Genomic DNA, 15,715 nt, shown 5'->3' with positions numbered 1-15,715 from the left:
TGGACCTATGTCCATCCAGGGCAGATCCATAAAAATAACACCAAAATATTTTCCCGTGGCAACACATTTTATATACATATATGGGTACACCATGGCCCCTACAAGGGGTGGGCTGGCAACTGGGACCCAGGACAACTTTTGTTACTTTTTGTTTTTCACTCAATAAATCTATCATAAAGGGGCCCTCAAAAGATCCCAGCCTAGGGAATAGACTCCAGGATGGGGGGGGGGGGGGCATGGTGTACATTTGCTGGTACACACACATATTGCCCCAACGGTTTTTAAGTATGTGTTTATTGGTTTGTCTTAAAACTTGATATACTACATTCATAAATATTCATATTTTCAATGTATGTTTAGATCAGAATTTTATATTTTGTTATGCATTTTTTATGTGTGAATCCAAGGTATTGTAAATTTTTGGTCCCAAATAGATAAATTGCTTTTTTATTAGTTGTACAAGGAAGAATTAGTTGAAATTGGATCCCGTTATTTCTAATATTTCTTTGAATTCTTATTTTAAACCAATCTATTTCTGAATAGAAAGAGTAATAGTCTATTAACATAAGTTTTACGGACATTTGATCTGCAGTAATTCATTTGAATATTTGATCGATGGATGAGTATTTGGCCTGATTATATTTAACTTTTTGTTATTGTTTTATTTAGTAATTGGATATTAGTCATAATTTCCTCCTCATACACATTCCATAATGAATTGTGGACAGGATCCATGCATTGTAAATAGTTATTAAAAATTTTTCTGGAATAATATTTCAGAGATTATACATTCTTATATTATTTTTTATTCTATTGATAATTTCTATATATGATTTTTCCATTTTAAATCTCTATTGAATGTTATTCATAAATACTTGAAGGTTTCAGTCTTTTCTAATTTGAAGGCAATCGCAGAGCTCATCCATGTAATTTAGAGAGTGATATCTTATCTGAAATGAAATGTCATTATCATTTTTTCGAAGCTGAAATGTTATATATTTTGTTTTTGTGACGTTTAACTGGAGTTTATTTTTATAGAGCCAAATATTGAATTTGATTAGTCGTCTTCTGTATATTGCTTTCACACTAAAAAGATGGACGGGGTCTGTCTGGCCCTGCATGCTGTTTAAGCTTACATATCTCTGTTAAGAATAAACTGAACCACCTGGAATTTCTTGACTTTCCCTGAATTAGCATGTTCTTATTGTATACCAGTTTTTCGTTATCTTTTTTAACAACGGAGATGCGAGCAGATATACCTAGAAAGACAGAAGGGGGACATTGTGACCTTTCCTTACATTCTAGCCCATTATGCTGTAAATACTACTGTCATTGTCACAATTGATTTCTAAGTAGATTATAATCCTTCTGAAAGTCTTTTTTTTGCATTTAACTTTCAGTGTGACCTTTCTTTTCCCCTCATTCTTATCTGCAAGTTTCTGTTAGTAGGTGTGTAATTTGATGTTTTTGTCAAGCATTCTTTCCATATTATGTGATGCATTGTTTGTCCTGGGGGGGGGGGGCATAGAAAATTTGAGTGTATACAGGGCCATAACTAGATGCTTGGTCACCCGGGGTAAGTATACATTTTGCCATCCCTTTGTAATGTTGAAGGGATAAGGTTTGAGAATGAAATTTGCGTCCCCCTTTGGTTCAGCGCCCGGGTACAAGACCTGCCTGCTTCCCCCCCCCCCCCCAGTTGCAACCCTGAGTGTATATGATCATTTCAAATAGTTTAGAAATTTGCGAAAAAACGTATATTTACTGAAGAAAAAATACTCCAGGAGTTGCAAAGATTAGATGAGAGAAACTCTGGAAGCTGGATGCAACAATATCCAATTATGTACGCAAGAGGTTTATGGTGCAAAAAACGTTCCCCTGAATTCATTGTGGTCGTTGATTTGGGGTCCTCCATTTTTTTCCCAAACCAATGACAAGAGATCGTTTCAAAGAAATTTCGAAATTCATGAGATTTGATTTGAAAGATTGAAAACTGATGAATTTTTGCTCTTGAATCTTCACTATGGAATTCATTCGTATAAAGCAGTGCGGTTTGTTATAAAGGGCCCCCCCCCCCTAAATGACGGACCTGATCTAGATCAAGATTATATTATGTAAATAAAGTAATTTTTAGTGCATTTTGCCTGCCTATTTTGACCATTTTTAGTGTCTAAACTTCTGGGCTTTAATATTGAATATTTTAATTTCAGTTCTAGATTTGTAAGTTTAGAGGATTTCCATAAATTCCTGCAACATCTTTCTGAGATCTATTAGAGATGGAGTGGAAATTAGCTGCTGAATTGGAGGTGACTGATAATGAGAGTATTCTACGTCTCCGTGCTCGCCATCCAGGATTTGTATTTTTTCTAGATATGGCTGACAAAGAGCAGACTGTGGATGTTCAGACTCCAGAGGTATGCAAGACTTTTTCTTACGGGGTATCTATATCAATTTTATAGTAGCTATAATACCAGGCACTGCCCAGGGTTTCTTCAATGAGGCTTTTTTGATCACATGATACCTCCCTCTTTCTTTGAGGGACATGCAAACCATGTCTAAGTTAACCAGTATGGTGACTTCCTACACGACTCATAAAATAAACAAATCTAGATTTAAAGAAACGTAGCAATGAATATAATTTTTCCCTTTTTTTTTTTTAAGGGGCGTTAAATATTTTGATTTTCCTCCCGAACTTCAAGTTATCTATCTGCCTATTTCAGCTTCCAAAAATGGTTAGTTAAAGCTGTGGAATTTTTTCAATGTAATTTTTGCAGGCCCATAATTAATTTTAAAACATCCTAAACTACATGAATTTATGCAGTTGGATATTAAAAGATAATACTCGGAGACATTAATTTTCATGCTTGAGAAGATGTAAATAAAAAGTTGAAATCAATGTTATTGCATGGATATCCAACGCAAAAGTAAGGTCCGGGGCTAATTAATCTCCTATTTAATATCTCCTGGGCTTCGTATATCTCTAAGCGAACTAAATACACTCATGTCCATAAATTGATACTATATTATCATCCATGTATAAGACAACCCTACCTCCCCTATTTTTGGGACTCAATTTTTGGTTAAAAGGAGTTCCATATCCATATGGAATAATGAATGCATAATGAATTTATGCAGTTGAATATCGAAAGACAATACGTAGGCATTAATTTTCACATGCTTGAGAAAAAAAGATATAAATAAAAAGTTGAAATCAATGTTATTGCAGGGATATCCAACTCAAAAGTAGGTCCGGCTAATTACTTCATATTTAATCTCCTGGGCTTCGTATATCTTCTACAGTAAAATCGACAATTTTAACACTGATTTCTACGAGGATCACCCTTTTCCTGACCCTCAAAGCGATGCCGATGATGTCTATTCAAAATGCCTCATTACTGAGAGTATTGAAAATGTGGCAAACCATTGCAAAGGCATACACACGTCCATGAGGTCAATGTAGTTATATCAACACACCGACTGTGCTGAATATATGAATATATATATATAAATTGATTTTCTGTCTGTGTGTGTGTTCTCTATACAAATCTACAATTTTAGACCAATCGTCGCCAAATTTTGCATATATACCAAATGGGACCCGACTTGAACAATAGGCTACTTTAAAATTTTGTCAGCCCAGGGCAAAAAACTGTCCGGCAACAATGGTTTTTGGGCCTCAACAATCACTTTCCGAACGTTTACGTTGGTTACCGAGGTTCCCTAGCAATGCGTTTCAGACGTGTATATGCCTTTACAACGGTTTGTCACTTCTTTAATCCTGTTAGTATATGTATAATAGTTTATGCCTTTATAATGGTTTGCCACATTTTCAATATACTCTCAGTAATGAGGCTTTTTGAATAGACGTCGTAATCAGCATCGCTTTGAGAGTCAGGAAAAGGGTGATCCTCATAGAAATCAGTGCTAAAATTGTCGATTTTACTGTAGAAATGCGGAAATTAGTGGGATTTTCCGCCCCATCAATTTTAAAAATTTGTATTGAATTCTCGATTTTTGAAATATTCAGTTCGCTTAGAGATATACGAAGCCCAGGAGATTAAATATGAAGTAATTAGCCAAACCTATTCTTTTGAGTTGGATATTCAAGCAATATCATTGATTTCATTTATATCTTCTCAAGTATAAAAATTATTGTCTCTTTTGATATTTATTTGCATAAATTCATGTGGGTTAGGATATTTTAAAATTAGTTATGAGCCCGTGAAAAGTGCATCGAAAAAATTCCACAGCTTTAACTAAGGATTTTTGGAAGCTGGAACAGACAGATGGTTAACTTGAAGTTCGAGGGGGGGGGGGGTCGAAAAACCTAGCGCCCCTTAAAAAAAGAAAAACATATATTCATTTCTATGTTTCGGTGTAAATCTAGATTTGTTTATTTCATGAATCGCGCAGGTCGCCATATTAGTTAACTTGGACACGGTTTGTATGTCCCTCAAGAAAAAGAGAGGGAGATATCACGTGATCCGAAAAAGCCTCATTGAAGAAAACCCGGGCAGCGCCGGGTATTATAGCTAGTACATTATAAAATAAAGAGGCATTACTCTTTTTTTTTTTTTTTTTTTTTTACTCTGGACAGGTACAAGAGATTATAGAGAAGCAGGATGCTTCTCCGGGATCATGCTGTGCGTATTCTGCGAAACCGCAACAACTATTGCCTTCTGCAGTTGATGAGATGGAAAAAAAGTTCAGATTTCTTACCCTTGAAAAACAAAAAGGTTCAGCTGACTGAAAAAAAAAACGGTATTTACTCAAAAGAAAATGTTGAGTTTTGGTTCTGACAAATTTACATGACATTTTGTTTATCATTCATAACACATGGTGAAAACTCACATTCATGGGATACCTAGTTAATGCTTCATTTTATATTGTGTGAAGTTGAAAAACAAATAAAACTTTGGTCGTTTTTATGATCTTGATGTTATCTGTCTAGTACTGCCTTAGTGATCATATTCTAATTTATTACATTATAAAAAAAAATTTTTAATTGAAATTGCTTATTTTGAATGTGCTTGATATTACTAGAAGTATTGAACGTAAATTTATATCAATCGTGTGAGATTGAGATAAATATAATTAATTTAAAAAATAGATTAAAATAGTGCTGTTAAAGATATATTATATGTGAGGAAAGAAATCTAACAGGAATATCGAAAGTATGGGGGGGGGGAACAATTTGTTCATAGGGTTACAATATGGCTATCATGATGAGAGAGGAAAGAAAACAGAATTGGAATGAATTTTTTCCTGTGGCGTTTGGACGAAATATGTTGTCCGTGATTGTAAAGGAATTAAATTGATCATGCCAACCTGGCTTGCTTGTATACCATAACTAACCTGTTACCATATAGTTTTTATTGAAGATTATCTCCTACAAAATGTTACCACAGATAGGAACACTTAAGTGTGTTTTGGTGCTGTCTGCGAACCAAACAAAAACTATTTTATCAAACATGTTAAATCAACTTTTTTTTCTTTTAAATATGAATTTTCTTTTTTAAATTATTTTAATATCTTAGAATATCTATTATATTGTCCATCTTTACATAAATCTTTTTAATTTTTGCTTGCTGTTGTTCCCGAAGTGTCATTTTCTCCAGAGTGAGATTATTTTGATTGATCAGAAATTTTTGGGTTTCTTAATTGGTGATATTAATTTTTCCAATGACGCCACAACTTTCTTCCATTTGTCAATGCAACCCCCGTGTTGTAACAATGAAAGAGGGTATGGGACCAGCTGATTTTCGACTTTCTACAAGCCTCTGTTGATGAAGGTTCTGCAGCATAAATATGTATGTGTAAATTTTTTTTTTTCATATCACATGTATAGAATTTTATATTCATAAATTTCCTGAGAAACTTTCAACATCTCATTTTTCGGAAAGTCAAATTTACCCTCACATTTGGGGATTTCTTTCTTTTTGGGGAGACTATGATACCAAAAACTTGTTTGTTGGGAAATTCATGACTAATAGGCTACCATGCTCCAGAACCATTTTGACTGGATCTATCTTCTGAGTAGCTTTAGAACCTCTCGAGTCCTTATGCCTGAAAATGAAATCTCAAATTTGACCAAATGATAGTCACAATCGGTGAGGTTTCGACTAAATCTTTTTCGTCATTGTGTTTTCCCATTTTATCATCTACATCTTTATGATTTTTCTCTCATATAAAGGTATAAATCAAAGCAAAGTCATAGCATTAACATTAGACGAAATTAATTTAATATTGTATAAAATTTCTTATGATGGTTTTAAAATATCTAATAATAATCATTCAAAATAACCCCAGTATTCATAAACAGCTCGGCTTTGCTCATTTATTCAACACCATTATTTATATTATGTGAACTTTATGCCGTGTTTACACAAATTCAACATCATTTAAGTCTTCCATAACTCCTTCAAAAGAAAATGGTTTTTTCGATAGGAGGATTGTTCAAAAGTATCCGGCCATAATTTTTCGTGCGTAAAGCTATGAAACTAGATGTAGGCAATCCTAGTGCACATGCTTGAACTTTTTACTGCCTTCAGAAGATGCCAGTCGCCAGCAGAGCGCCAATGAATGAGGAAGTGTAAGTGAATGCTGTTGCATTTTGGTTTTTGACAAAATGGCAAGAAAAACTTGAATGCTATTACATTAATTTTTGTCTGAAGCTTCCTGAGTGGAAACAATCCCCAAGATTCAAAAGACCTTCAGAAATGAAGATGTAAGCACCACATACATAAAGGAGTGCTACAACTTCTTCAATAATGGCCTCACATCAGTGGAGAAGGAGTTCTGATATGCCCTCAACATCCGAAAATGTTATTCACCAAGTGAGGACCCTGGAGATGCGGGATCATCAAATCGCGATCAGAGAACTTGCAAACAAGACAAGCATTGGATCTGTTCATTCTATTTTGATTGACAATTTGGTCTTCAGGAGATACAATGTGAGGAGTCGTACTGTCTTCTATGACTCCAGTGTTGATTCATCACAAGTACGCACCACATGGGACAGCTATCACGAAGGAGTACTACCAAGATTTTCTGTGTTGTGATTGGCAGATACGCATTTAGATCCGTATTGGCAAACGCTGTTTAGAATGTTTCCTGTACACAGATTTTTTTGCCGTGCTGAAAAAAAAATTCCCCATATTGTATAAGTGTAGCCTGTTATTTTGTCATTCGGCACAGATACCAAAATTCTGTGTGGAGAGAAACAACAGGTCTGTGCAGATAAAATAAAAGCCATTTCCCCCCCACATCTAGAAGAAATTGAATAAGTTAGAGCAGTGCTGTCTTAGGCTTGGGGCCCACCCGAGCACCTCACAAAAAATCAGATGTGATTGAGATTTTCGAGAACTGGCCTGGTAGGGCCTCAGAAAAATCACTTGGCCAGAGGGCCCATGATGCACTTAAGACAACCCTGAGTTAGAGGGAACATTTCATTATTTAGGAATAAAATCTTATCTTTCCCTAAGAGCATCTCGGTACTCTCATCACGCCCCCCCTCCCCTATCTTTCTCCACTGTAGACTGAGATTTTTGGTCTTTGGTGAGGCCTCCTCCACTTGCAGACCTGCCAACTCTCCGGATTTCCATCCAGCAGCCGTAAAAAAAGTGTTGGTGACCTCATTTAAGCAACTGGCAAAGACGTGACTTTGTTTATGTGGCGTTTATCAGCAATCATTTATCAGGGGCATGACCTTGATTGCCGAAATTCCGGTATAATCGTTATTGTATTCCATCAACAGCTGTGCGGTAAACACAAGTTTTTACGTCAGCAGCTTTGTATTTTGAAGTGTTTAATTGTTTCCCCTCCAAGATTTATATTTTCTTTCTGAAAACATTTAAACTTTGAGCTATTATAAAGTTTTTAAGAGTTCATATACCCAAGATTATCAATCACTGATAGCCTCCATGAAACGAAACATGTTTTATGAACAGTATATGTAGATGTGATTTCTCTGCATGGAAAGACTGACATGAAATTATATTCTGCTCGTGAGGGGGTGGGGAACAATGCAGAACCTGCATTGGAGGGAGGAATGGGACTTAGTCTTAATTGATTTAAAAAAATTTGTGAAAACTTTTTTTTTTTGTGAATTTTTTTTTCTTTCAATCGAGTCTATGAGTGGGGGGGGGGGGGGGGTTTGCACCTCCGTTCTCCGTCTGCACTTGGTATCATAAAGATTGTTAAAAGGAATTTCGGGATAATGCATTGGGCATTATGTAAAAATAAGCACCCTATAATTTTATTTTTTTTTTGAGGAGTGGGGGGGGGGGGTCCATGGTGCTCACTCAAACCATTGTGTGGATAGTTTGATTTCGTAGTCAGGAGATATTCACGACTACTCAAATGATTGACCTGCGATTCAATGAGATTAGTATCAATGGCCATTTCGGTTGAATAATGTCAGTTCTTGTTCGGGAAGCTCTTAAGCTGGTGATGATTATTTTCAAAGCTCTTGAGATTCGTGAATATACTTCCCAACAGGATGGCAGGGCTCCAACCTCGTTAATCCCAGCCATCAGTTCAATCGGACACAACATTGAAACCCATGGTTGCCACACTGCAGCAGGGCCCCCCCTAGGCGGAGATCGTTGGTACGCACCCAGGTCAGACTCTCCACGGACCTCTCTCTATCATGAATCTGCAGGCAATGCAATCTTAACACATGAGCGAGATCGGGCACGTTCTGGGGGACACAATTTTCTAGGAGTATGCATGTAACTTTGCCTAGTAGGGCCTTAAAAAAATCACTTGGCAACCCCAGTAGCACAACGATATAGTACAATATTTGGACCATATCGTTATATATCAAAATGTCAGAGGAATATCAGATGTCATAACTATGAGAACGATCTCGTCTTATATGGTGCAAATTATTTATGATGTTAATTGATCAAGTCTAATTTTTCAGCCGAATATGTATTTGATTCCATGTGAATAATCTCTACTTTGAAGGACAACAACTTGGGATGATAAATTATTTTAATATAGTTTGAAAAACATAGATCTATATCGTGCACCTGACAAAGATCTATATCAGATTCTCGATATAGACCTGATATAGATCTATCAAAGAAGACATAGCTCTATATCCTGAACATGACATAGATCTATATCAGATACACAATATGCTGATATATCACCATATTCTGTGCCTTTTAAATAAAAATATTGCCTTCAAATAAAAATTTGGAGAAAATTTAAAGTCGAGCGTATAATTTTTTGTTTGAATGGAAATTAAAAACGTTTGAATGAATAATTGTTCTCACGAAATTTTGATTTTAATAGGAGATGAAATGATTTTGATATATCAATAATTAATCAGTTATAATTGAATCCTTACTCTGTATGTTTTACGTCGTAGATGTTGGTATTTTAGGAGGAGCGAGACCTTATCCACCGTAACGTTAATTGCCACTTTATAATTGCACATATTTTTTAATTTAGAAAAAATTGCTCTTGTTTTTGTTGTTTTTCTTAAAATTATTTTTTTCCTTTGATTTCATTTTTTACCATACTTTGAGAATTTTAATTTTTTTTGTGTTTCATATTTTTTATTCTGTATTTTTTGTTTTATTAGCGCAAATTAATAATTTTAAATAAATGATATACTACACAATACATTAATTTGTTTCTTGTGTTTTTTGTATCATACATAATTTCCTTAATTATAATATAATTTTTCAATTATCTGCCTCAAAATGATAAATGTCTCACAATTTCTATTTTGTAATTTTTGTGCATACATGAAAATGAATAAATTTGAGTGAAAATACAAGTTAAAAAAAAGATAACTGGTTGTTATTATAACATTAATTTACAAGTAATCAGTGCTGTAGTGGTGGGTTGGTAAGATACAGAGTTAGAGATGGGAAGAATTCAGGGGGTGAACAATCCTGTTTGAACCAGTTTTTTCCTTACGCGTGCTGTTTTTCGTTATTTAACGAAAAAAGGAAAATTTCCGCACTAAGCGCTCGCCTTCCCCTAAATAAGGAAATTTTTTTTTCTTGTATAATGACAACGAAGCCCCTCTCGTTAGCTTGTAACGATAACTTTTTCTTTGTAATGGCGGCACAATGTGTGCTTGGATGGAAGATATATGTTCGATTCAAGCAATTCTCGTGTTTTTCCACGCTATTAATGCTTGATACACGCATTTAATGTAAAAAAAGAAAATATATTTAGGCTAACGAAAAATACAGCCACACCTATGCGAGAAGCTTGAGACGAAGACAAGAGTTGCTGTTGAGTGGAAGGTAGGCTAACTTATATGAAATCAATTTTTTTTTAATTTTTCTTAACATGACATTTCACTCATTTTAAATGAATATTGATGCTTTATACATAAGGCTTTGGGAGAAAAAAATCCGACCTCATTGTATAATATGTACTCACAGGGCCGTAACTAGGATTTTTGCTTCCCGGGGCCGTCTCTGCAACTTTAAAATTCGACAATTTTAAAAAGGTGTTTTTGTTTCCACCTAAAATTGCCCCCCCCCTAAATTTTGCCGCCCAGGGCAATTGCCTCCCCCCCCCAGTTCCAGCTCTATGTACAGATAGCGAGATGACCATATATGCAAGCTATATTCACAAATATTAATTCGTTCATATATATATAAACATGGGAAACATGTTATTATAATACAATGTATTATGTTTGGACTATATCGATAAGGACACAATTTATATTTCTGTGTTAGCGCACAGTTTCGTGCCATCTAAAGAGTGTCATAGACCAGCACCATCTATCCCTAGGAGGTGCTGTATAGACCCCCGGGCCGAGTAATTTTTATGAAGGTAACCCCCAGCATTAGAAATACTTGCTGTCAAAAATTACGCACGAATCTCATTTGCACTACCAAACCACACATGCACCTCCTCCACATTATCTGCAGAACTTCTAATCATTAAATTACTGCAGCACTTTTAGTGATAAGTTTGCTGCAGACACAGGTTGAAAAATGTTCAATATTATCAGTTATTTATTAAATCTTTTGATATACTGTACAGTACATTCAGAGGTGCAGACATGGAAACATTGAGGAGGCTGAAACTTGCTGGTTGTCCCGTATAAATGTGACTTAATCATGTATGCAGGAGGGGAAAGTTGTAGTGCATTGTTTTTTCAGAAATTATTTGGGGGCTGACCTCTTTCAAAATTTATTGGGAGGAGGGATCAAATGGCCTCAGCCCCTAGGTTCCGGCACCTATGAATACAATATATGTCATTTGCATTAAACAATGTATTTAAAATTGGCCTGTATAATTTTTTTTTATGAACTTGTTCAAATCACTGGTGGAGAAGGATTTAAAGTTTGGGGTCCTTCAGATGATCACCCCCCCCCCCCACCCATGAGATATAAGCATGAAACAATAAATTATAAAGAACGAATTCTTGATATTAATGGGTCTGTAGAGAAATTTCAGAAAATAATTGTCTGTACTACTGTGTTATACTTATCAAGTAGAAACACAAGTATTCAATGTAGTTGCTCAAATGGTATAATTGACACTTGAGGGTAGGTTATGCATTAATAATTGCTCCTAGGTGTATTTTTTCTCCTGTTTAATATATATATATTTGTTAAACAGATTACAACAGCCTTATGAGGGGGCTGAAATGTGTATATATATATATATATATATATATATATTGTCCACAGAACAGATTGACCCTTAATATAGTACTCAGAGCACAAAAAGTCAAGCACATATCATCACTTTCAGTATCAAAAATAGATGGTAGTAAGTCGAACATGAAACACGCATTCCTTATAAATTGCAATTAATTGGCTAAGGACACAAAAACTTATGTATACACATAACACTTTCCAAGGCATGTCAATTAGAAATTCCTCAGAACTATATCACTTGTATATGCGGTTTAGTAGTACTAGCAGTTTGTTGGCAAATTGTTTTAGTTGACAACTAACATGTTATTTTATTCCATCTTAAGCTGATACATTGAAATGTTTGGTATTATTATTTATATATTTTGGTACTTTGTTATATACTATTTGAAATGCTTATTAGGTTCTTGACCATTTACTGAAACGAGAGTCACAAAATGAAGACATTACATGCCTATTGAAGACAGAAATCGGTGCTCATGAAATTTACTTATGTACTGATGGATTAATCCATAGATACCGCAGGTAAGTTGAATCTTTTTCATTTTTATCTTTGGAATTTTTTATGACGTGCACAAAGTTCTATACTGAAAACTATCATACAGTTTACCCTTTTCATTTCAGGTAAAAATGTTGAATGCAATGACACAAGTTATGGCCTATGGTTAAAACTTGAAATTTTTTGTTTTTTAAGCAACTATTAACCAGCACCTATGTGTATATTCACACACAGCCGCAATTATATATGTGTATGATATACTGTTCACACATTTATCTAATAAATTTATCCATGATCGTAAGCAGAAAATGAGTTTGTTTTCTTTGTGATTGTAATTAGAAAAATTGTTTATGAATGTTCCATTTTTGTACTACAATAAATGTAGAATTTGTTCTACTGAGCTGTTTTCTATGAAACTAAGTGTTAATTTTGATTTATCTGAACCAGAGTTATATAATTTGTAATATTAATTTGAAATATAATTTGTTTTTGATTAAATGCAGCTGAAATCGCAAAACGAACAACATTCCCATTTCAAGAATGACTCGTCAAAATTTTCTGTCCAAAGCATATCCCTGCTTAGTTTCTCATGAGTGTTTCTTGGAAAACAAGCAGGATTCACTGCAGTTGATAACTTATGTTGTCAAAAAATGTAATGAAACAATTGGAAAGAAATTAAAATTTTATTGCGAGATATGGTGAATGACATGGTTCTAGTGATATCAAAATCTATAGTATCAAACAATATTTGCCAAACATATATGGGGGAAATAACTACAGTTCCAACATGTGAAGACTTGATGGACGAATAAGAAATGTCAATACATTTTCCTGAGTGAGAATCGTTAACATTAAAACATGAGCGTGTTAAATTCATAGACCTGGAATCAATATTTTCCTCTCATGATTGAGCATGACACTTGCTGTATTAACCTCTATAATGTAATGTCATGAGCAACTAAAATTATAATCTTTCAGGAAAAATAGTAATTTATATAAAATTTCTATTAAAAAAACTTTAATCGTCTCTAAAAAAAATTTGTCTAGTAAGAAAATTATTAAAATATCTTATAAGAAAGTTGTGCGCATGCCAACGAAAAAAAAAGAAAAACATTACGCTGAATTAAAGTAAATAAAGCAATCGTTGCCACAAATGTTGAAGAAATATTGATTTTTAATACGTGGAGTAGTTGTAAACTTTTTGCTTTACGTTGATTGGTTGAATAGTGAGCTGAACCGTAGAAAGGAACGAAAGACCGGTTTTTCCTCCGCAACCCGTCACGTGATCCTAAGGACAATGCTCAACGCAAAGGGGAGAGTACCGCTTAAGGAATTTTCCTTAGCGACGTTCCTTACGATAGTTCCTTATCTAACGACGAGCGCGGAACGGGCGTTATATAAGGAAAGTGGGATTGTTTACCCCCAGGGTATATGGGTTCAAACTTACCCACCTCCAGATAGTTACGCCCGAAAGGGCGCCATCTACCGTCCAAAATTTGAATATATCACATTCACGATATAGATCTATTTATCTCCGACTATGCCTTTTTTTTAGCCAGAACGAAATCGTGGCCCAATCTATATTGCAAACTGAAATTTTACGATATAGATCTGTATCTTTGTGCTACTTGGGAAGGGGACGTACCAGCCCTACACCTTTGTGGAACCCATGCGGGGACCTCAGTTGAATGGGGGTACCACGATGACATCTAACCGTATGATTCATAACATATATATATTGAGGACAGAGAGACGTAAGCGGGGGGGGGGGGGGAAGAGTGGAGGAACTGTGGTGCCCCTCCCCCCACACAATCCGACTAAACATTAAAAATAGTTCATTATTTCCGGTAAAAAAAATGTGTCTCCTCCAAAGGTCGATTCTGCTTACGGGCCTTATTAAGAGGTGTGTTGACTAAGCCTTCTTTTATTTTGCCTTGCGGCTATGATGCTGTTTAGACTGCAGTAGGGGGGACACTTTTTTGATAAATATTCAAATATTGTTTCGAGTTCCGTAGAAGACCACGTGAACCGTACCATATATTGATCACAAGGTGTTCACAGCAGTGGACGGCGATAACCATATTCTATACAACACCAAGATGTAGGAAGCAGTCGGATGTGGCGCACCGGACCAAAGGGGGAGTTTTTGACTTTCCTGTAGCATAAAAATTAAAGGGGGGGGGGGAAGGGCTGATTTCATCTTTAATCTATCTCTAATCGTAAGCTGTTGTCATTATTTGTCGAACAAATTTTTACGGATACACTGTTTCTAAATGTCGAGAAATTTGATGCAATTGTTCTGTTATTTGGAATTATTATAGCTGCTTTACAATTATGTGAATTAAATTTCATCCACATACCAGGAAGGCCCTTAAGCATTCCTTTATGCTGCCACGGTTCCTGGATTAAGGCTATATCCATAACTTTTTTCTCAGAAATAGGGTGCACCATTGTATAAGTGGCCATCGCGGGGACCCGGGTTCGAGCCCCACCGTCACCGCAGTGGTGGTCGGCTGAAGTTAGTTTTCTGTGGTTCCCAACTTCAAGGCGCAAATGCGAGTCGATCTCACCCTTAAACAGTCTCGCTACAGACAGCAACAGTCGTACAAACAGTACAAATATTCAGTCATTACACTTCACTTCTGAGATATAGATGGCAGCACTCAAAAAATCATACATAATGCGCACTCAGACTTACACTTCCTGCACAACTCACTAGTAAATTGCCTATGACGATAGTCACTCAGAGTTTGATAAAGATGGCTGTACTATAATTCGCGCAAAATACTAGATACGCATTCAGACACTCTTCGGGCATAACTCATGAGGTGGTAATGATCCGGAGTAGTTCTCGGACTGAAAGAAAGACTGGAGTTTAGAGACGATTCTGAAAATCTGGGCGAATACAACCATGCTGTTATTCGAACTGTATAGCTCAGCGCCTGAAGCGCTAAGCACTTGGTTACCAGGCTCAAGCTTTCTGATCATTGGCGTACGCAAAGGGGGAGGGGGTTGGGGTTCTAACCCGCCCCCTCAAGCCGAAATTATAGTGCTATTTTTCAGCAAAAAAAGTTAACCCCCCTCCCCCGAGAACAGAAAAAAAATTGGAACCCCCCCCCCCCCCTTGAAAAAATTCTGCGTACGCCCATGTTCCCTCTTTTGCCAGTTTCAGAAATTAATTATGATGGCAAATGGTATGGAAATGTTTATTATTATTAGAGTTACCAGACGTCTTTTTTAATGTCATTTGAAGTTTCCGCCTTCGTTTCAGAAAATTCTCCCGTTTGTCCTCCTTTTCAAGTGTCCGGAATTTCATGGACAAATTTTTTTCACTCTGAAATATCTCTTCATTGATATGAGTTTTGCGTGTGTGTGTATTATCATTGTTCACTAACTGAAGTCGTGCAATAAACTAGAGAACGGGGGCCCTGAGGCTTTTTCGGATCACGTGATATTCCCATCTTTCTTTGAGGGACATACAAACCGTATCCAAGCTAACCAACATGTGGACCACCACACTAGAAATAGTATATTTAGTGTGGTGTTGCATGAACACTTCCTCGGCAGCTCA

At 35.8% G+C, this 15,715-nt stretch overlaps 1 protein-coding gene across 3 annotated transcripts in view; it reads left to right on the top strand.

The window, feature by feature from the left end:
• LOC149089682 (uncharacterized) overlaps positions 1-4,931 on the top strand; it is a 30,156-nt gene extending 25,225 nt beyond the window's left edge. The window contains exons 6-7 of one of the 3 annotated variants that reach the window (XR_016193240.1): positions 2,211-2,414; positions 4,598-4,931. The gene's annotated coding sequence lies outside the window, so the exon portion shown is untranslated. Of the gene's footprint in view, positions 1-1,038; positions 1,056-1,400; positions 1,462-2,210; positions 2,415-4,597 lie in introns of those variants that run through there. The other 2 variants (XR_016193245.1, XR_016193251.1) reach the window with 2 other exon arrangements.
• The last annotated feature ends 10,784 nt before the right edge of the window (positions 4,932-15,715 follow it).

The sequence above is a fragment of the Pholcus phalangioides genome, unplaced genomic scaffold (genome assembly GCF_987345545.1).
Source record: "Pholcus phalangioides strain wild (caught in Gottingen) unplaced genomic scaffold, Ppha-v1.0 ptg000001l_1, whole genome shotgun sequence".
In the NCBI taxonomy this organism is placed as follows: Eukaryota; Metazoa; Arthropoda; class Arachnida; order Araneae; family Pholcidae; genus Pholcus; species Pholcus phalangioides.
Note: the sequence above shows the minus strand (reverse complement) of the source record. Positions and strands in the feature narration are given on the sequence as shown.